We start from the raw sequence: 23,309 nt of genomic DNA on the forward strand, positions 1-23,309 counted from the left end.
AAGATTGTAAAAGTAGACACCAGACTAAGTCAATCTGCTAATGAAAAGAGATGAAAGCTCCCTATCATACCCTGCGTGTACTTAATAATCAAGGGGGTCATCAAGCACAGCACATCTCCAGCTAATCCAGACAGGTCAACCTACTCCAAGGCCTTCAGGTTAAATTAGAAAGGGCATTAAGAAGAATGGGTTTAAGAACAGCAGGTTTCAAAGAGTGCTAATTACTCCTGCACAGTCTTTGCTTGAAGTTTATTTTTGGAAATGATTAGACACAGTTCACAGTGCATTAACTAATGTTAACAATCATCAGTCATTTTAATAACGAATTAGTAAATGTTGAAATTAACTAATGTACTACTGTTAACTAAAGTAGTTAACTAATGTTAACTAATGAAACCTCAATGTAAAGTGTTTCCAAAATATTGTTAAGATTGTTACCGCCCTTGGTTATTTTGGAATAAATGTAAAAATTTATAAAAATTTGTATTAACAATATTAAATAAAATAACATTAATAAAATACCAAATAAAATTTGTTCTCTCTCTCTCTATATACACACACACACACACACACACACACACACACACATTTCATGCATGATGCTGTTTTCTCATTTTCAACTCCCTAATGTTCACTTATATCTTACATGCATTATATCTTACATGTTTAACAAAACATCAGTGTCAGACTGTGACAGAGCACATAGTGGTACAGCATTTGCCAAGAGTAAAACCTGTCCGCATTAGGCCTCAGCCAACAACACAGCGTCATCTGACCCCATTCAGGAACCAGATCTTGTTTTGCCAAATTGATTACAGTTGAGTTCCCTAAATGGCTTAACATCTTAACACTACATCGTAGGCTGTGCAGGAGAATGGGGGGATTGGGTTTGTGTTCAAGCATGAATATACAGTATATACAGTAGGCATATGAGGTAAAAATGGAAAGACAGAGCCAAAAAGAGCACATGGGGGGATTAGCAGTCTCATGCACATGGGACTGCTAATGACACTTGACCCACTACACGGTGTCACGCCTGTTAAAAATATTCACAGTCCTTTAGCTTGGTTCATTTTTTATTTCCACTAAGAAAGTTAAATATATACAGGGTTAATTCCAGATCTTTGGAATATTGTGTCACAGTCATTTATAGATAACTTCATGTCAAAAAAGTTGTCGAACCCATTGTACATCCAAGAAAACTAAAGGATCAATTAAAGGAAAAGGACTATTACAAAACTACAGTATTTACTGTCGAGCTTACATACAATTCATGAATCTATGATGTATGACAGGTCATGAATATTCAATGATCTGTAAAGTTCTCTTCCAATGAAGCATTGAGAAACATGAAGAATCTGAAAATTACAGCAAAAGCCATATTCCTCAAAAAAATAAAGACATTAATGTACTCCATGTAGCTGAATGTAGTTGAAGTAGTCCCAGCGCAAATCCCAGAGCTCAGTCCAATTTTGTACCACAAAGTTCACAAATTATCTCCATTCAACAGCAAGCTTGAGCAATTTTGCTAAGATGTTCAACTCTGATAGTGAGTGAAAGAGACCAGTCCAACTCACATTTCATCATTTTCTATACTTGAGTATAAGGTCTTATCTTTTTGACAGATCAAAATATAGAGTACTGAGCATCAGCATTTCTTAGTCAAGTAAACCACCGTTTAAAAGTCTGTGTGATTAATTACATTTTTACTGCTTTTATTTTGTCAAAGCTACATTTTTTGCTGGGTAAGGCAGGTCTGAATCCGTTCAACCAGTCGGACCAAAAAAAGCTGCACCCCCATCTGCTGTACAGGCTAGATGCTTCTTATAGCCTTTCTGCTATGTCATTTCCATTATAAGCACATCAGACATGATTCTTCAGCAAACAATAGTGCAAATAGTGCTATAAAAAGAGATTATAATGACAGTGAGCTCAGCGTGCTTTTGCTTACATCATTCCTCATGGGTGCAGGATCACTGCAGAGTCCAGACTGAGCGTCTGCTTCCTCTAACCCGTAAGACATGCAAATGTAACATCAACATACTTTATAGTGTATACTCCTGCACATGCAGTGTTGATGTCATGTGACATTGTAACAGAGTAGCATGCTACAATAATGTTGTGTACTGGCTTATGTTGCAACATGTTTTAATAATTATTAAGGGGGAAAACAGGCCGTGCATTTTGACAGTTTTGGAAGCAACATCCTCTGTCATAGTTTTATTTATGCATCTATTTATGTTTGCACTGTACATTAGAATACAACAATAAAAACATCAGCCAAGACATTAAGACTAACATCTTTCTCCAGGCATTATAAACCTGCTCAGTTTAGATTAATGAGGATTCATGATTCAGGAGCAGTGGTTTGGTTACAGGGGAAGGTGGTTTTAAAGTCAGGAGGTGTTTGAGGTTCAGGAGGAGGTACAGGCGTGCATCGGATCACTCTGGCACACTGAAGTGCTGCAATCACAGGATCCCGCTGCTATCCCAACATGAGCATGAGCTCATCCCATCGGGGAGGCCAACCACAGAGAGGGAAACACACATGCAAGGATGTCGCTGTAAGGAGATACCCACACTCACAGGGGGCTCCGTATGACCGAATTCTGTATTCTGAACTGACTAAAAAGACTGTAAAAAATGACTGCAGATATTTTTGAGTCTAAATCTATATTGAATATACTGTATTCGAAGTTGTAAATAAAACAAAGATTATTAGAGTGCATTTTACAATAACATACAATTTTAGTCTTTCTACTTCAAAATTCACATGTAATGTTACTTGCCAATTTTTTGCAATTATTTGTGAAGTTTATTACCAATTTCTGAATGAAAATTATTTCTACACTAAATATTTTCAGTATAGGTGATAATTTTGAGTAAGATACATGTGCTCCACACGAGGGCTGCTCTTATTTCTAAATATAGTGTTGAGGAGCACATGAAGCGGATTTAACATAATGAAGGTCATATGTCATCAAATCCATCAAATTTATTCTTTTAGATATTAGTGCCGCATTCGACACTGTCATTCAATAATATTAGATCAATTGGATTTTATTGTATTGTACTTCTTTGGTTTTCATCATTTTTAAAGTGATTTAAAAAAAAAAAAAAACAGTTTGTTCAGTCTGAGCCAGTTTCATATACTCACTGCGTTCCACAGGGGTGAGTGTTGGGTCCGCTTTTATTTATTATTTATATTTTATCTCATGGTCAAATTTTTCACACTTTTGGTATTAATTTTCATTTTTACGCCAATGATACAACTGTACGTATCTACAAAATCGAATATTTTCCATCCCCCTCTCAAACTTACTAAATGTATGCAGGATGTTAACATTTGGATGACTAAGAATTTCTTAAAGCTCAATGCCAACATAACTGAAGCCATTCTTGTTGGGTCTAGGTATAATTTATCTAAAACTCAGTCTTTTACTTTGTTTTTTATTGACTTTTGTTGTAAGGTGTCCTTGAATGCCATGAAAGGTGGCTGTAAATAAAAGTTAGTAGTAGTAGTAGTAGTAGTAATAATATCACAAAATATGTGAGACTTTATCTAATATGTGAGACTTTTATCTATAATGATGAGGTCATCTAAGACCATACCTTCTATACCAGTTCTCTCATCAGATATCATCAGACAGGATTTTAAATAATAGTAAAATAATAAGATGTATTTGTAGAATGTTTACTAATAAATCTTTTTAGCTGAAATGCATCTGAATATATCCCAGTGAATATATTTAAAAGCTTTAGCTTTCCAAGTATAGTGGAGCCTTCATGAGCACTGCTGTGCATAAGAAGTAGTTGTGGTGATTTAGAGCAGGTGCACACACAACTGAGATCCTCCCTGTGCCAACTAAATCAGCTGACTTCAGATCAGACAAACAGCTTCAACAAAGCTCTCTTCAAAAGCACCATGGGCCATGCTTTTTCATACAATATCCTTCTTAATGTTTTAAAAAGACCCATTCATTCAAAAACACTGTAAACAACAGCCTTGAGACTGTATTTGCATTGGTTAAAATCTTAGACTGGCAATTAAACAATCAAATTCAATAAGTCCAATGAACTACAATCTATAAATATTTTCCTACCACTGCCCTGATGGTAGAGAAATCTCTTCTTATGAAATATATAAACAGGCAAGAGGACATAGATTTTACTCTTTTATAGATTCATTTGTGTTTTTTAAATACTTAATCACACTAAATGAACGCATTACAGCCCTAATTGATAGGCCTAAATTTCACATGTTCCAATCACTTCGGTTTATTTGAAGATTATCTTCCAGCTATCTTTAAGTTCATGTGCTCAATTTGCTAGGAATACCCCATTTGAGCCATTATATCTTCATCAAAGGTCCTTTTATCAGGCATTGCATATTTATCTTTGAAGTGCATGATCTGCAGGTATGACCCTCCTTGTTTCATTGCCAAAGTATTATAAACATGACCGGCACTCTATGATTTCTTTTTAATTGCACTAGAAGTCTAGATCAGATATTCATTGTAGAGCATTTGAGGCTTTTCAACTACACGTTTACACTCCAATCATTAGTAAGTGTGTAATTCAGCCTGATCTACTCAATGAAGAAGCAACATGCAACACACTGGCTCCATAAATCAGATCAGTGTCATGCACATCACACTTGCATACTGAGCATACTGTAAATTTTCAGGAGATGTGCGCACTGTCTGACAGACAGTGAAGGTCAGTGCTTACTGTTGAGATAAATCTAATTCAGAGGTTTCAGTGACAACAAAGAAACAGAGACATAGGCTAAGGAATGTTGTGTTTCTGAGATCAGGCATTTTCAACTCTGCTTGCATTTTGACAACCACAAAACATGTTAAAATTACTTGAATTGTACAAATGCTTTTTGATTACTACATTTTTATGGCCGTTTGTAGAAGTCGCTATGCATGAATTGGATCATGTGATTTACAACCTGTGCTTTTCACCTGATTTACCATAAGTCAGACTTTTCTCACAGGAGTCTGATAGTGGAACATAATCTCCCAGTGTGTTTATTGCTTCCCAAATCTGATTATCATATTATCTGATATCCCTCATGATGCACTGAAGCACGAGCGGTTAAACACACCCTCATCCCCGCAATTTCTCTAAACTATTAGGGATCCCAGAGAAAGAACACTGCGTGTTGAATCAGCGGACCAAATAACAAGTGGTTTCTTGTTCCTAATGAGGAGGTGATGAGCAGCTTATGCTCCCCTGCTGAGAGACAGAATTTAAAGCCTTGCTCTGATAACTCTCAAAGAGACACAGAAGAAAAATGCACAGGGAAAAGACCTTTGCCCTATAAACTCATGAACATGGCTCCCTGATCCCACTTGTATATTCTAATAGGCAGAAGTTTGTTTACCAAACAGAATTATATATACTTTATCAGTGGTTGCATAATCTAAACAGACTCAATCGCCAAAACACAAGGGAGCTGGGAACAGGTTTACAGGGCAGGGACATAACTTGCACACAACAACACATCCATTGAACCATTGATAAATGCTAAATGCTATTTGCTATATGTAAAACAAAACAAAACACAGATATAACACATACACCTCTGGGTCTGAGACGAGGGGCTACAACACCTCTACTTCACACTAAGTAGCTCGTCGCCTCTTGGATTTGGTTTACATTCCTGTGCTGCTATCGCTCTCATTCTCTGTATCTGAATAGTCTGGTCTTGTTTCTACTCGGGGGAAATAGAAAATCTATTATAAACATTTTTTTCCTGAGTGAGGAAAATGCCTCGTGGGATATTTAAACAGCATTAGGGCTTTACATAACATAAAATCCTTGGTTGAGACCTTCATTTCATGTTCACTATCAGTTCTTGCTGTCCTCTTATACTCTAAATGAGATTGTTTGGAAAGGCCATATAAGCTACTGAAAAAAAATACTTAAAATCATTTGGTATGCTTGCATTTACAGACACTTCTTCTGCGCTTTCTCATGTGTCACATGCCACAAGACTCAAATTTCACTACGTTTTGCTTAATGAAGCACATAAATCTCTCACTGCTCCCTTGTTTTTTTTTTCTTCAATTCATTTGCCCGTCTATTTCCCTGTCCAGCCAAATGTAATAGAAGCTGATGTATTGAGTAACTGAGTGTGGTATGTAATCGCCATTCTCAAACCTGTATGTCAGAGGGATTGGGGGCCTTGAGCATCAACTCACACACACACACACACACACACACACACACACAGACACAGACACATACACACCTCTCAGTCCCAAACAACAACATGCTTGCTAACACATGCATCCACACCCATACTTTTACTCATGTCTATCTCTGACATGCCAAAACACTGTGATTCAAAGAGAAACCAGATAATCAAACTGCCGCAGGAAAACAGAGATGGAAAAAACAACTCCCTGATCGCTGATATTCCTGGCGGGAGAGCAGATTGGGACAGATCCTCTGTTGCATTGCTCTTCGCTTGAAAACGGTATTGTTTGGGAAAAGTGCTGTTTCACAGCTCTAATTTCAGCTGGCGGCATAGAGATATAAAAGACCAAAAGTCAAGGCAGTTTATGTTCATAGCATGAAGTTTGACAACTGATTGATTAAACTGCTCAGTGCTTATGTCAACAAAATTATGGCTGAAATGATCAGGAAGTGGTTATGCTGACTAAGCGCATGCATTAACTGCCTACATTCCCATGCCAAAAAGGCAAAATACGAATTCAAAAGAATCTCTTTCAGAGAGAGCCAGGCTGTGAGTATGCATTAATTCACAACCATAATCTGACTCATGCTGTGCATGACATATTGCAATTCAACAATGCCCCTCAACGAGAGGTTCTTACATCACAGATGAGGTTGCTAGAAGAGCTGAGTAAGACACACGGCACTGCGCTTAAACTGAGATGCAACTGCAGTCGTGCTTCATGACACTCATGCTTCATTACAATGCATCTGTAAGTGTCTTGCCCATGAGTCAGGTGGCTAGATCTACATGGCACATTTCAACATCCCATTTTGCTTTTCTACCAGTTTAAGAAGTAGGGGACAAGATGTACAGTGGCTCTGAGAAATATTTAATTCTGTCATCTTTTCTTCAGTCATTTCACTCTAAACCTGTAAGACTTTCTTTCTTCTGCAAAACACAAACAAAGATATTTTGAAAAATGTTGGTTGCAGTTTGACTTAAATTGTATGGAGAAAAGAAAGATTTTTAATTTTTCAAAAAAAAACATGAAGGTGAGTAAATAACAGGATTTTCATTTTTAAATGGACTATACATTTAAACCACAATTAAGATAAGAGATAAAATAGGAATTACCATGTGAAGAAAAAAGTACATATTACTTGTAATCAGAATATTATCAATATTGTAATTATGATTAATTAATTTATTGATTGATTGATTGATGCCAAAATTCTAAATTGTGACAATATATTTAGTATTTAGTAATTATTTAATAATTATGTGCATTTAGGAGACATACAATGCTAGCTATGAATGTAAGGAGTCTGTCATTATATTCCAAAATGTTAGAAATCCATCAATGTATTCAATGCAATTTCAAAAAGTGAAACGGATTTAGGTATTAAGGTTTTAAGATATATATTTATTTTAAGAGATTTGCTTATAAGTCCATGTTTTTATAGTTTTTATAAAATAATTGGTCACACTTTATCTTAAGGTCCAATTCTAACTAGTAACAAACTATTAACTACGAATTTTGCCTAAAACTCCTAATTTGCTGCTTATTAATAGTTAATAAGGCTAGGTATTGGGTAGGATTAGGGATGTAGAATATGGTCATGAACAATATGTGCTTTATAAGTACTAATAAACAGCCAATATGTTAATAATAACTGATTAAGTAACTAGTTAATAGTGAAAATAGGTCCCTATACTAAAGTGTTACCAAATAATTTGTAGTATTTGTAAAAGTAGTATTTGTTTTAAACTTTGCAAAACAAATTTATACATTTGAATTCTTCAAATACAGTTTGGGGCCACTATATGGAAAAATGTGCTGAAAACATACATATCTTGGCACATATTTCTAAGAATTTTGTATGCATGAATGTGTATTTAACACTGAAAAAGTGTGTACGGAAACGTTTTGTCACTTGCAGTGTCACTGGAAGCCGATGGCAGGATGTCAAAAGGCTTCCAACCTGCAGTGACAGTAAGTGTAAATTCAGCTGGCTGGACACTCTTGTTCGCTCTCTTATATAAGTTAAGTTTGACCCTCCTCACGCTAAAAAACTACTTGCCTTGTTGTGCCACTGAAAACCATTTTTTTAAACCAGCACCTTCCCAAAACCATGACAACGCTGAAGACGCTGCCAATACTGCCTCCCAACTGCGTGAGTCCACTCACACACACTAATGCGGCCGTTGGTGAAGCTTCACTGACTCAGTGGGAGAAAGTCCAGGCGGTGATCTAGGCGTCCTTCATTTAATCAAAGACATATGTGATCTCAAGAAACAAGCCCAAGGATACAACCGAACTGCCATTATAGGAAGTTTGTCAGACATTTGACACAAAAAAACATCTTTGTTTGACACTAAAAGAATCACTAATCCAAAAAGTGCAAACTTAATATCATTACACTGAATAAAAGTAAATGTATCAGAACCTGACATGCTAATATTATCTGATATGGCATTTTTCATCTAAAACTTCACATATCTCTCACCAAAGCAAATATGTCAAAAACGTTCCTTTGAACTCAAGGCTGTCCTCTTTCCAGGAAGCAAAGTTGCAAGATAACCTATTAAGAACAGCTTCAGATGAAAATGAACCGAATATACTAACAACAATGACAGTGTGATGTTAATCTGTTCTGACAATCTGTAACCAACACAAAGCTATGAAAACAAGATGAAGCACTCTTACCTGAAAGAAGCTTCGTATAAAGTATATAACACTCAACATTGTAAGTGAGTGTGTTGAGGAGGGGATGGCTTCAGTCCTCTTTCACTCCCCCTCTAACCCTCTCTCTCTCTCCTCATGTCCCGTTGAGAGTTTCTTCAGCCCGCATGCTTACTTGTTGCTATTTAGGAACGCTCTAAGACTCATGACACAGCCAGAGAGAGAGAGAAAGCAAGCGAGAGACACGCAAAGAGAGACAGAATGAACCTGTCATGCCATGCCAGTGGTTTAAGTTTCCTAACAATGAGCACTCCTCCGTTCAACTCAGCTATGTAAAAACAACCGTCTTAGCCAGAGAATCATTTAACCATTTCACTTCTGATCCTACGAACGTCTTAAAAAGATTTAATTACGCTGTCTGAGGTACAATAACAGCGTGTGAGTTGGGCTGGGGTGGATTAAAAAGGGTGTTGTGGGTGGGAAAGCATTAGGTAATTTAATTTTTTTTTTTATATTGTTGGGTGAATGTGTGCAAAACGCCCAGTGTCTGTGCTAATGCTTTAATCTTAAACCTCCCGCCCAGCAACTGTACCTGTGGTGTATATAAACACTATGAGTGTGAAGTAAAACTAAACATCGCTTCGCTGTCCCTGCAGTGAGGTCAAGTGGGCACACGCTCTCCAAAGGCCTGGTGTTATCATGTGTTTATAATAGTGCTGAGAAACATATTGTAGGAAGGTTTAACCCATGAGGAGAGGACCTGCAGTGGAAAGTGTTTTTCGTCTTATAGCAGAGGTATAATTTAACCTGTGTAAATTGTCACCAAAAACAGCTAAATTACTGTTTCTATGTTTCTCCATCTGCCATTGGCTAACCAAACAGATAGTCCCGCCCCAAACGGATTCCATTAGTTGTGCCAGTTTGGTCAAGATCAAACAAATAGAGCAATCTTTTGACTGTGCCAGACTCACAGCTGCTTTCAGAGAAATCAACTTACAAATAGCTAACATATAGTTACCTGTAAGGTGAGATTATTATTTAATATTTTTCCTGGTGGTCCACAATGTTTTCTTGCACACAAAAAAAGAATCTAAATACTGAATATGTAGCTGTGGTGAAACAATGCTCTCAGTTTCTCGATGTAACTAAAATAAAAATGCTTTCATTGAAATCTGACCATTATTTTCTCCAAGATTAACTATTGCCTTTCTATTTTCTTTACTTGCATACACTAACATTAAAAAATGTGGGGTCAATAAGATGTTTCTCTGGTGCTGATAAGATGTATCTTATGCTCACCAAGACTGCATTTATTTGATCAAAAAATAGTAAACGGTAAAATACAGTAAAAAAAATAGTAATATTGTGCAACATTACACTTAAAAATAAAGGTTCTTTATTGGCATCAATGGTTCTATGAAGAACCTTGAACACTCATGGAACCTTTCAAATGCAGAAAAGGTTCTTTATAGTCGAAAAAGCTTCTTTAGATTTTTTAAAATGTACTTCAAAATGGTTCTTTTAGGAACTGTGCACTGAAAGGTTCTTTGGGGAACCAAAATATGGTTCTTCTATGGCAGGGATAGGCAATGTCCCTGCCATAGAAGACATTGGCACTCCCTGCCTGGAGTGCCAATGTCCTGCAGAGTTTAGCTCCAACCTTGAAAAGAAACCTCACCTGCCTGTAGCCCTAGTAATTCTGAAGATCTTGATTAGCTTGTTCAGGTGTGTTTGATTAGGGTTGGAGCTAAACTCTACAGGACAGTGGCACTCCAGGACCGACATCGCCTATCCCTGTTGGCATCACTGGAAAAACACCCTTTTGGAACCTTCATTTTTAAGAGTGCATTACATTTTAAATGATTAATTTATTTGTGTATTGTGTAAATAATAATATAAAATAATACAATTATATTCTATTTCAATAATTTTAAAAATCTAATTTAGTCCTGTAATGAAAAAGTCTAACTTTAAGAATATATTTGAAATAATCTTTTCTAACATCCTTAATGTCTTAATTGTCTCTTGATCAATTTAATGAATGCTTGCTGATTAAAAGTATTCACTTCTTTCAAATTAAATCTTTTGAATAGTTGTGTAGTTTGCTTCTTTGTCGCCAAAGATCTGTTAGGTTAGGTATTTAAAGACTCCTATAAACGCATTTTTAGAAATAATTAGGCCTAATCAAAGTGTGTTAATAGAACTTACTCAAATCAAATTATTGAATCATTTCCACAAATGGTCAGGATGAACTGAGGGGACTTCTTGTGAATTTTAAAGCATCTCTAAACTACAAAGTAATTCAAGTGGATGAGGAAAATTAAAATTTCGAGTAATATAGGACAGTGATTCCAAAGTACTAAATTACAGCTAAAAAAGATTTCACATCCAAAAGGGCCTGTTAAATCATGTCAGTGTAAAAGTATGTTGGAATGACAATAGCATAATGCTGGCAGGTAAGTGAATAAAACTTCAGTCTCAAGATTCACATTTCACATTATTAATCAAGCTTTGAAATAGTAGGAGGTCTTGACAGAAGGCGCCCTCTGCTGTATAAATGTGAAAATACAACCGAGGGGCAGTAAAGGCCCAGACATCACTGCTGGGTACTGGGGAATGGAAACTATTATGAGGATTTATCAGACTATCAAGTATCAAAAGCAAACAAAAAAGAGCCAACCCATTTTTGCACACTTGCCAGCTAAAAAACAGGATGGCAGTGTATCCAAATGAAGAAAAGAGTGACAAGTGTTAGTTACAACCAGACTATAAAAATCCAAATTACTTGCAATTTTTTTGTTCTATGGTTAAATTATTTTACACAAAAACATCAGCTATTGTAACCCAACAAAGAACGTCTTTTATTCTCTGTTTTGTCTACACCTTTTTGGCTTAGTTCACAGTCTGCTCTGACCACAAATCACCGCCTGCTGCCCACAACAACGAACGATTCATCCGAACCCCTCAAGCCCATCCTCTGTGTCTCTGCCTGTAGACTCCGCTGTTCCCTGGGTGATGGCCGCCTCCCTCGGGGCTATTCAGTGTGTCAGCTCTCTCTGGGAGGTAGATGGTCGGGGCAGTTGGCGACAGACCAGTAGCTCTAGTGACCGGTACTCCTCTATCTCTCTCCCTCACACTTTTCTCTCTCTAATTTAGTTTGACACTGTTTAGTCGGAGGCCTTTCCTGAATGAGGCCATTGTGAGCAAAGCGACTGAATGACAGTCACGAAGGAAAACGTCCGTTCTTCGATTTCCCGCACTTTAGATGATGAAGATTTCCACAGCATGAGTGAGACGGCGGGACTCTGTCAAGAAGCTTTGTGTGGGCCGAGGAGAAGCTTATGATATTCTCATAATGGATATGAACTCTGTCAAGAGGCTTTCGCAGAGACACATGGGTGGGAAGGCAGTATGCCGGGAATCGACACAAAACGCATTATAATTACAAAAGCAGTCGGAGAGCACTCAGCTACCCAGCAGATCACTCACAGCGGCCTCCCACTACGAATCTGACAACTCAGCACCGCTATAGATACAAAGGCACTCAAGAAAACACATCCGCACTGAAATGTACACAATGGCCCGTGTGCACGTGGTCCCAAACTGAAGCTGTAGCGAAAGGTCAACATTTATATAAGCAAAACAGGCACCACATTTAAATTCTTGAGGAAATTAGTAGGCTAGTATTACATTCTTGCAAATTAAACATATAAGGTTTTTTCCACGTGTACCCAATTCCTTTTTTTTTTTTAAAGCATCAGAAGTACAAATCCAGTGTTGTTTGCTTTTGTATTCAATATTCAATAAACAGTTATCTCAAATAAAATGAATACCTAAACTATACAGTACTTATCTACAAATAATACAAAATATTTTGTATGTATTATCTTTTACCCATTATTAAAGGAATAGTTCACCCAAAATTGTCATCATTTACTCTTCCTCAAGTTGTTCCAAACCTGTATGAATTTTGTTCTTCTGCTGAATGCAGAAAGGAAGAAACATAAGAAGTTTGCGATCGGTTTTTAATGGAGTTTCTTATGCTCATCAAGGCTGTATTTATTTGATCAAAAATACAGAAAAGAAATGATATTGTGAAATATTATTGCAAATTCTAATATTGGTTTTCCATTTTAATATACTTTAAAATATCATTTTTAATTTATAATTAACACCAGGTTTCAGTGTCACAAGATCCTTCAGAAATATGCTGATGTATTATCAGGATTGAAACTGTCGTGCTGCTTAATATTTTTTTTTGGAACCTGTGATACTTTTTCTTTGATGAATAAAAAGTAAAAAAATGAACAATAAAGTTTAAAAGAACTTTTCTAACAATATAAGTCTTCACTATCACTGAAATAAATGCTGTTCTTTTTAACTTTTTATTTATCAGAGAATCCTGAAAAAACTATCACAGGTCTCAAAAATATTAAGCAGCACAACGGTTTCCAACACGGATTATAAATCAGTATATTAGAAAGATTTCTGAAGGATCATGTGACACTGAAGACACTGGAGTAATGATGCTGAAAATTCAGCTTTGCTTCACAGGAATAAATTATATCTTAAAGTATATTAAAATGGAAAACTCTTATTTTAAATTGCAATAATATTTCACAAAATTACAGGTTTTTGGGGGGAGTGGGCTATCAAATAGATACAGCCTTGATGTGCAGAAGAAACTTCTTTAAAAAAAACATTCAAACTCTTACTGATCCCAACATTTTGAATGGCAGTGTATATATAAATATATATTATTATGTATGTTTATTTATTTATTATTTATTGCTATAAACATATTGCAACTTTTGGGAGAACAATAATAACAACAATAAAACAGCTCATCTAAAAATGTGTTTGATCTTGGGAAAGTTATTGATAACACCTCCTTTCACTGGGTTACATTACAGGCACCAGTCCAATGTTTTTGCAGTAAGAAATATTAGATATGTTTAATAAACTACTATTATCTTAAAATTAATACATAATGAAAACTAGGTTTTTACAACAAAAGATAAATTGATTGAAAGATGATTAATTCAATGTATTACACACTGATAATAGATTCATTGTAAAAACGTTTTGAACTAATCTTATTAGCTTTTTTATTTTCTAAATTGTCAGTTTAATTTTTGGTTTATTTGTAGTATATTTAAACAGTATTGATCAAAATTCTCTGAAAGTTTAACACCTTCTTTTACAAATCATTTACTGAAACAAAGTAAAGTATGAGTGGCTCATAATATTGTGGAAAATGCCATAACCATGACAGAAGTTTATCTTCACAGGTGCATGTTTTAGAACGGACAAGTTCTGTAACCTTCATGTCAGTACGTCACAGCAAAAAGTTTAAAAAGTTTAAAAAGCATGTAGCATGAACACCCTGGGGTGTCCAGGGTCACAAAACCTTGACATGACTCACATTTAACATGACCCTCAAACATTGTGTGGGCCAATTACATGATGTGACAACAACATATTAATGCACTTAAATCCCATTGATTAGATCAAAGAATATGGGTAAGCTCATCGACAGAGCAGACCACAGCATTCATTCATTCCACCATCGTTCTTTCACAATCAACATTCAATACTGGCTTTCTAATATAGACTGGGAAAGAGAGCAGTCTGCTTTGCTTTCTCATGCTACTGTACCTGGCCTACATCACAAAACTGTCTCTACTTTTAACAGAATTGGCGGTTACATAACATATCTTTCTTAGATATATACATGCATGTGTCAGTATTTATATAAATAATAAATATGCATAGTACACACACACATATATATATATTATATAAAGAAACACTTTTATTTGGGATGGGATTAATCGTTTGACAACACTAATTAAAATATATTCAAAACAAAAAAAAGTGTTTTGATCAAATAAATGCAATCTTCTTTAAAGAACGTAAATCTTACAGACCTCAACGGTAGTATATATATGTGTACATAATGCACATGTAATATCATTAAAATATAAAAGTGAAATCATCATGTTTTGTATTTGATTTGATTTTAGATTTATTTGTTTTGTGATAAACAGCAGATGTTACATGATCCTACTTTTTACATGTCCTAATTTATCAACTCAATAAATAAATATTCATAAAAATACTGATTTAAGCTTAATATTCTTGAAAGACACCATTCAAGAGACATGAAACTAGCCCATCTACTGTACGTAGGAATTCAGTCAATTATACAGTTTAGCAGTCATAGTACAATAGAACAATCAACCAATCAGAGTAAAGTATTCCAGGGAGCGTGTAATATGTAATGACACATGTGAGGTGACCTCAGATGTTATTAATCCAAGGGAGCTGTCTAGGTGGAGAAAGATTTTACTGATAGCTCTTGAGTGCTGGATTTGTAGAGTCCATGTTCCTGAGGCGAGGGATGTCAATCGCATTGGACAGACTATAACCCAGCCCATGACAACAGAACCTCCCAGGACACAGAGCGTGAGAAAGAAGCAGGAACAATGCAACATCCTGCCCATGGCAACTTAGCCACACACACAATTAAGTTGTTGGTGCATATTACACACTGCTGTCCAGGCAACAGTGGCTCGTTGAGACTGTGAGGGTCAAATCAAAGGCCTCCTATGGAGTGTTCTTCTCAGAGGAACTTCCATTCCCACCTTTTAAGCACAAACCCTGTCAGATTTAACTGCTTTCGCTTATTACTACCAACTGTTTGTAGAAGAGAAGGCCAGTGGTGTCCATGGCCTGTCAATCAGAGAGCTTGTGAAATCACTGCATTTTTGAAACAGTGAGGAAAATGGCATGAATTCTGAAGATGAATCATTCACCATAAAACACACAGGACTCCTTGGAAGACAAACACTGAGCTCTCAATCATCAGAGTCAAGGATATATTACACTTGCAGATCTTGCTGGCCTGGCCAGGCCACAGCATTACACTTAGAGATCAAAACACTTCTGGATTAAAAACAAAAATGTTAGGTTAAGTGAAGGATATCAGATTCTGATATACAAGATACATCACTCTCTATACACAAGGGATGCACAATATATCAGTACAATATTAGGTATTAGCTGATATTACAGATTTTTTATAACATTGGTCCATACTGAATACGTCATTCAATTATCGATTTAATTGTGCATGCTCATTTACCCTGTTCGGGTACATTTAGATCAAGTAAGTGTGAGATGACAGTGAAAATGATCTTTAAAAAAACATATATAATTAAATTAATAACAATAATACATGTAAACTTTAACAAATCTCAAAATAAATATCCATTTTTGATAGTCACGCCTTAATTCACTCCTTTTATTTTTTTAGACTATTGTTTTTAGACATTATAATATATATATATTAAAAATAATAATAATAATAATTTAATGACATTTAAAAATAAAATTTAATTTTAAATACATTTCTAGCAAATTTAGTTTTTAGACAGCTAATTTTGGATGTTATAGTATACATTTTTAAATAATTTATTTTATGTAAATTAAATATTATATAAATACACTATATATAAATTAAATATAAATATTAATAACTACAATATTTTAATATGTAATGACGATATATTTAATAATAACATTTTTATCATATATCATATCATCTTGAGCATATCATCTAGATTTATAGCAAATGATTCAGCATCTTGAAACTTCTGATAACAAATCAAGAATCAACAAAGAACTGGTATAATTTATTTTCAGCAGCTGTTGAACGATTAACTTCTCTAAAATTCCCTCCTAAGCTGCAAATACTTGCTCACCTGACAAGGTTATTTAGTAAGAGAAACAATTATGCATCATTTATAAGCCACTTTGAATGTGTCCAGTTCTACAGAAAAATATGAATCAAATTAAACAAAGACTCAAAGAGGACACAAATTATCCTAGAGCTTTTCCAAAACAACACTTAGCACCATATACTTCACTTATGAGCACTGTTGCTAAATGTCATTTGAGACACTCATGCGACAACCTGTATGCAACAAGACCTGAGCATAAGACTGGTCTGTGTTTATCCATGTTTATACGACTCGGTGCTGGTCATTTGCACAGAGCCTAAACATAGCCCAAGATTCCTACATGAGTCTTCCTAGCCGTGCATGTTAGTCTTGTATTTGTTTTGTTTTATTCCACCAGTAAGCCCATAATGACACATGGCTCTAAGAGTGTGGAAACATAACAAACAAGTGGTGATTTAGAGGCACAAGTGTTTTCAATCCTTCCTCCTAAGAGAATTGTGTGCTATACATATGTACTGCACGCTATTTATGACCCCTCTATCACAGCAAATTACATACACATACAATGGATGTAGATTGTATCAATGTGACAGTGAAAATCCAGTGCATCCAATGTACCAAGACAGTTCACGCGTAACTCTATGAATGCAAGAAACAGCAATACGCAATAAGGTGGAAGTGCCACCTTCTAAATAAAGAGTCAATTACAAAAGTCATCACTGCAGCAGGTCCCGTAATACAGAGATGCATAATTGGGACTGTGCATGCACATTGGCTTTACCAACCTGAAATATATGCTTTTAAAAGCTATTTGAGGATCAGAAAGAACATTTATAGGTTAGTCCATGGCAGATTATGTTGCTGATTTGAAATGTCATTTAAATGTGAATTTGGCAAGCAGTTTTTCCCCTGTGTTTTCCCATTGGAGTTAGCATTGCATGGTCAAAATATGGCCGCCGAGAGAATTGATTTTCCTTGACTTTGGCCACAGACAGTACACTGTTTTTGAGGCAATCCCTTAATTCCATGTGACTAATTACTTTGGGATCAAGGGAAAAATTATTTAGTGGCAACACAAATGGCTGACTATAGCACCACAAATGTTAGCAATACATGCTGTTTATAAAGAATATTATTTAATGGGAATGTACAACTATTTTGATATAGCCGTTTGTGAATTAAAACAGGCGGTTACACTTTATTTCGATAGTCCACTTTAGGCATTCTACTAACTATAAGTAACTTTATAACTACATGTCAACTAATTCTCATTAATTTGCAACTTCATGTCTACTAACTCTCAGTAGGGTAGGTTTAGGGTTAGTAGAATAAGTTGACATATACTTATTACTTGCAACGTTTCTCATAGTCAGTATGTTGTATGTTGTGGACCCATAAAATCAAAGTGTTAGAAGATATTAAGCAGAGAGTCTACTAATGCTCTAATGACTGCTAGTTGACAAGTAGTTGCAAAGTTACTTACTGTTAGTAGAATATCTAAAGTGGACTATCAAAATAAAGTGTTACGAAAAAGGCATATTGTTCTGTCACATAATTCCATTTTGTGTCTTGTTTCAGACATTTATGTTGTAGTTCCAGTTATGTGGTTTCCTGTTTCCTGCCCTAGTCTTGTAATCTGTTTGTAGTTTTATGTTCAGGTGTGTTATGTTTCCTTATCATCCCCTGTATACTGTAAATAGCCCTTGTGTTGCTTTGTACATTGTTAAGGTTTGGTTGTCTTCCCTAGCAATTAGTTTGTGTTCTCTCTTCCAGTTCACGTTTGCTTGGTTCTGGTACTCCTATTGTTTTGCATTTCTTTATTTATCATAATTAAACCATTTATCTGCATTTGAATCCTGGCTCCCCTGTCTTTGAGTTCATCTTCGTCACATGTTCTTTTTAATAGTCCTCTAAACTGCCTCTCCAGTTACATTTGCATCTTCAGCATATTTTTGAATACAGTTGGTTCGTGCACATAACATGGATATGAACTTTATGACTGTATTTAACATGAGTTTAATCACTTTATTTGTCTACTCGATATGAGGTTTATTTGCTCATACAGGAATACTTCTGCCATCTTTTACTCACCTAAATCAATTTGATGTTCTTTCTTCAGTGAAACACATAAGTAGAAGTTTCAAAGAATGCTGCTCTTTTCCATACAATGAAAATGGATGGGGACTTAAAGGTGCCATAGAATGAAAAACTGTCTTTACCTTGGCATAGTTAAATAATAAAAGTTCTGTTCATGGAAATGACATACAGTGAGCCTCAAACACCATCATTTCCTCCTTCTTATGTAAATCTCGTGAATAAAAAAAGACCACTGAAAAGCAGGTGAATCAGAACATAACACCGACTGTGACGCAACAGTCGGGATCACAACACCCCCAACATTTGCATAAACCCGCCCTTGTCCTAGGCCAGCCGCCAGCCGAATCATCAGAAGTTCTGCAGGTATTTTAAATAAACAAGCGCGGACAACAGCGAAACTGGCAGAACATGGAAATAAATGTTATGTTCCAGGCTGTGCAGGGGATGTGAAGTGCAGGGATGTGTTGGTGTCTTTATTCAGAAAGGCATGGAAAGCAAATAACGCGTTCTACTAAAGTAATTCGAGCCACTAAAGGGACATGGTTAGCTCCTTGCTAGCTGTAGCCTGTTACTATACTATTTTATAGACAGTATAATTACCCGACGATATAACTGCGAGAGAAAGTATTTAAATATATATTTTCTTCCCTGTGTTTCCTTCTTGCTGTGAGTTACTGAAATGAGCCGCAACTGTGAAACAGCCAATCAGAGCAGAGCTCATTATTATTCATGACCCTGCCAAATAAGCCAATAACAGACTGTTTCATTCTAGGGAGAAATACTAGGGTTGTAAATGGACATGTAAAATCGTTTCTGGAGATTTTTTGCCCTTACCTAAACCACATACCTTCTATGTATATCAGAGAACAATTTAACATACTGTATCAGTGCATTCTATGGCACCTTTAAAGGACAATAAAAGCTCCACAGAAGCATTAAAAAAGTAGTCCATACAACTTTTTCCAAAGTCAAACGACAGCTTTGTGTGAAAAACAATCTGAAATTTAAAATCAACATTCACTGTTACACAGCTGTGGTCACCATTCACTTTCATTGTATGGAAAACAGCAGCTTAGACATTACCTATACATTTCATGTTCCTTGGAAAAAACAAAGTCATATGGATTTCAAAAAGACATGAATGTGAGTAATTATTGACAGTAAATAATACAGAATTGCTTGGCAGCTGTGGTCACCATTCACTTTCATCATAGAAAACAGCGTGTTCGACATTCCTTGTGTTTCTTGGAAGAAAGTCAATACTAGTGAGTAAATAATGATATATGTTTTTGCTGAACTAACCTTTTTACCACGCTAATGTGTTTGCCCTCATTTTAGAAAAGCCGAATCTAAAAATATGACTTGAAGAGCTATAAACATTAAAGAAATCAAATTTGAAAAAAGTCCAATACTATCCAGTACTTGACAAAACAAAAACAATCCAAAAACACGCACACTCCGAGTTCAGCCAGAACTGAGCGACCTCAAACAGAACAAAGGAGGTGAGAGTGAAACCAGATCCTTTATCAACGTGTTCCCATGCGGAGGAGAAGCTTTGACTCCAGATCGGTTTGCATTGCTGGCATTATGCCACTGCTCTGTTTAAATAAATCTGCTTTGCTGTGAAAGAAACAAAGAGAAGGGAGAAAATGGGGTATCTGTTTCACAAACCCACAAGCCAACAACACCTGCACTAACGGCCTTGAATAACAAGTGCAATTCTTCTAGACAAATGAAGTTCCTGGTGAGCTGGCGGGGGAATCTGAAGTTGATGCAGACTTGTTCGTGCATGTTTTTGGTTTTTAACTGTCAGTCTTCATGTGAGGTAAATTGTTGCATCACAGGAAGGCAAAGGTGCGGTGAAGGGCACAACTTCTTGGAATCTTGGCACGTTTCTGGCTTCGCCATTGTTGCCATGGAAGGAGTGTTAGAAACAGATGGTGTGTGTTATTCTTGTGTAATATATAAATCTGACAAACACATTATTATTAGAGGATGGCCTCTAGGCTTTCTAGAAAACTTGTGTGTCAGCTACTGTAAGCCAAAAAATATATATATATATTGATTGGAACTGATTGGCTGATGGCACAACAAAACAACTATCATAAGCCGTGGTGTCTAGGCATCAGAATAGTCCTTGCCCTTAAAATATGCATTAAACAGAAATTGCAATCATCTTTTCTTCCCTAATGTGACGCATATCCAAGTAAAATAGCTATTCAAACAAGAAAAATGTGGGGAGAGACTTGATTTTGTCAATTGACAATTGACTGGATCATTGTCGGTTGCTAATTGCTGTGATCTCATTTGAGTGACAGGTTTTTGTCCCACCCCATCAGAGCAGAGACACTGCAGGGGAAGGGGAAGTTAAGGTAAAAATGACAAGGGCATCTTTCCTTGGTTACCGCTATAAACAAAGTAGCGTTGCGCTTATAAATACTACATAGTTCACTCACAAATGAAAATTCTGTCATTCATTACTCACCCTTATGTTGTTACAAACCCGTTAGACCTTCGCTCATCTTCAGAACACAAATTAAAATATTTTTTTATAAAATCCGAGAGCTTTCTGGCACTGCACAGACAGCAACGGAACTATCATGTTCAACGCCCAGACATCGATAAAACAGTTCATGTGACATCAGCGATTCAACCTTAATTTTATGAAGCTACACAAGAATACTTTGTGTGTGAAGAAAACTAAAATAATGATTTTGTTCAACAATTTCTTCTCTACTTTGTCAGTCTTTTTCATGAGTTCACAACAGTAATACAACAAATGCGTGTGTTGCTGCTGACGAACGAGCCAAGGTTTTGACGTAGAACGTCCAATTCTCTTAATTCATCGTCTGTATATTCTAGTTCAAATAAGTGAGGCTGAGCAAAAACTTGCAAGTCATCCTCTCTGTTGAAATCTTCAGACATGTTTATGAAGACTGTTTTATGTACAGCGTGCATCTTCCTCTGCTTGTGAGCAAAGTGCAAAGCACCAGGTTCTGCATCAGAACGCTGGCTCCTGCGTCAGCAGCACCACTCGCATACATCAGACTGACACTGAAGAGAACAAATTGTTCAACAAAGTCATTATTTTTGTTTTCTTAGCGCAAAAAAAATTAAAGTTGAACCACTGAAGTCACATGGACTATTTTAACATTATCCTTGCTACCCTTCTCGGTCTTGAACATGTCAGTTCAGTTGCTGTCTATGGAGGGTCAGAAAACTCTCGGATTTCATCAAAAATAAATGAACATTCCCTTTAATATGCATTATACAGAAGCAAGATGAAAAGATACTACCATCTAAACCTTTCTGAAGATCAGTTCCACTCCGAGATACATTCATATAAACCCAAACTGTATCCCAATTTGTTTTATTGCTCTCAATTTTTAACTGGCTCAGGGTGTAACCAAAAAGTTTTGACTTCTATTGTATGTACAAAAAAACCACAGATACCATTATCAAAATACCTTCTTTTGTGTGCAGCAGAAGAAGAAGAAAAAATCTGAAAAAGTTATAAATTGATTTTAATTTTAATGAGTCAAATAAGTATTTGATCCCAAAAAATCAATCAGCAAGATTTCTGGCTCCCAGGTGTCTTTTATACAGGTAAGGAGCTGAGATTAGGAGCGCTCTCTTAAAGGGTTTTTACCTGTATAAAAGACAACCTGTCCACAGAAGCAATCAATCAATCAGATTCCAAACTCTCCACCATGGCCAAGATCAAAGAGCTGTCCAAGGATGTCAGGGACAAGACTGTAGAGCTAGAATGGGCTACAAGACCATTACCAAGCAGCTTGGTGATTCGCAAATGGAAGAAACACAAAATAACTGTCAATCTCCCTCAGTCTGGGGCTCGGTCCAAGATCTCACCTCGTGGAATTACAATGATCATGAGAACGGTGTGGAATCAGCCCAGAACTACACGGGAGGATCTTGTCAATGATCTCAAGCAGCTGGGACCATATTTATTTATTTATTTATTAGTTTATTTAACAGGGACAATGCAATATAATATTGCTACAATTTCAAGCAGCCGATGCTCCACATACAGACTTCTAGCCAAAGGCTAATTTGCAGCCCCAGTCCCTGGTTAGGCTTTTTTTAACAACAGCAAAACAATAATCACAAAAAACCAAGTAAAAATACATTTTAAATAAAATTAATTTAAAAAAAAAAAAAAAAATCTGAGACTGTGTACGACCATCAGTGTTCACAAACCTGCTTTTGTTTGAACCACTTTTTCAAATTTCTTTGAAAAATGTTCAATTCGGTTTGCAATTTCAGTTCAGCTGGCAGGCTGTTCCAAAGCAGTGTACCACATAGTCACCAAGAAAACAATTGGTAACACACTATGCCGTGAAGGACTGAAATTCTGCAGCACCCGCAAGGTCCCCCTGCTCAAGAAAGCACATGTACAGGCCCGTCTGAAGTTTGCCAATGAGTCAGAGGAGAACTGGGTGAAAGTGTTGTGGTCAGAGGAGACCAAAATCCAGCTTTTTGACATCAACTCAACTCGCCGTGTTTGGAGGAGGAGGAATGCTGCCTATGACCCCAAGAACACCATCCCCACCGCCAAACATGGAGGTGGAAA

General features: G+C 36.2%; 1 protein-coding gene across 1 annotated transcript in view; it reads right to left on the reverse strand.

Moving 5' to 3' along the window:
- LOC306881364 (rho guanine nucleotide exchange factor 4-like) overlaps window positions 1-23,309 on the reverse strand; it is an 80,211-nt gene that overhangs the window by 44,870 nt on the left and 12,032 nt on the right. The window lies entirely within an intron of this gene.

The sequence above is a fragment of the Barbus barbus genome (assembly GCF_936440315.1).
Source record: "Barbus barbus genome assembly, chromosome: 15".
In the NCBI taxonomy this organism is placed as follows: Eukaryota; Metazoa; Chordata; class Actinopteri; order Cypriniformes; family Cyprinidae; genus Barbus; species Barbus barbus.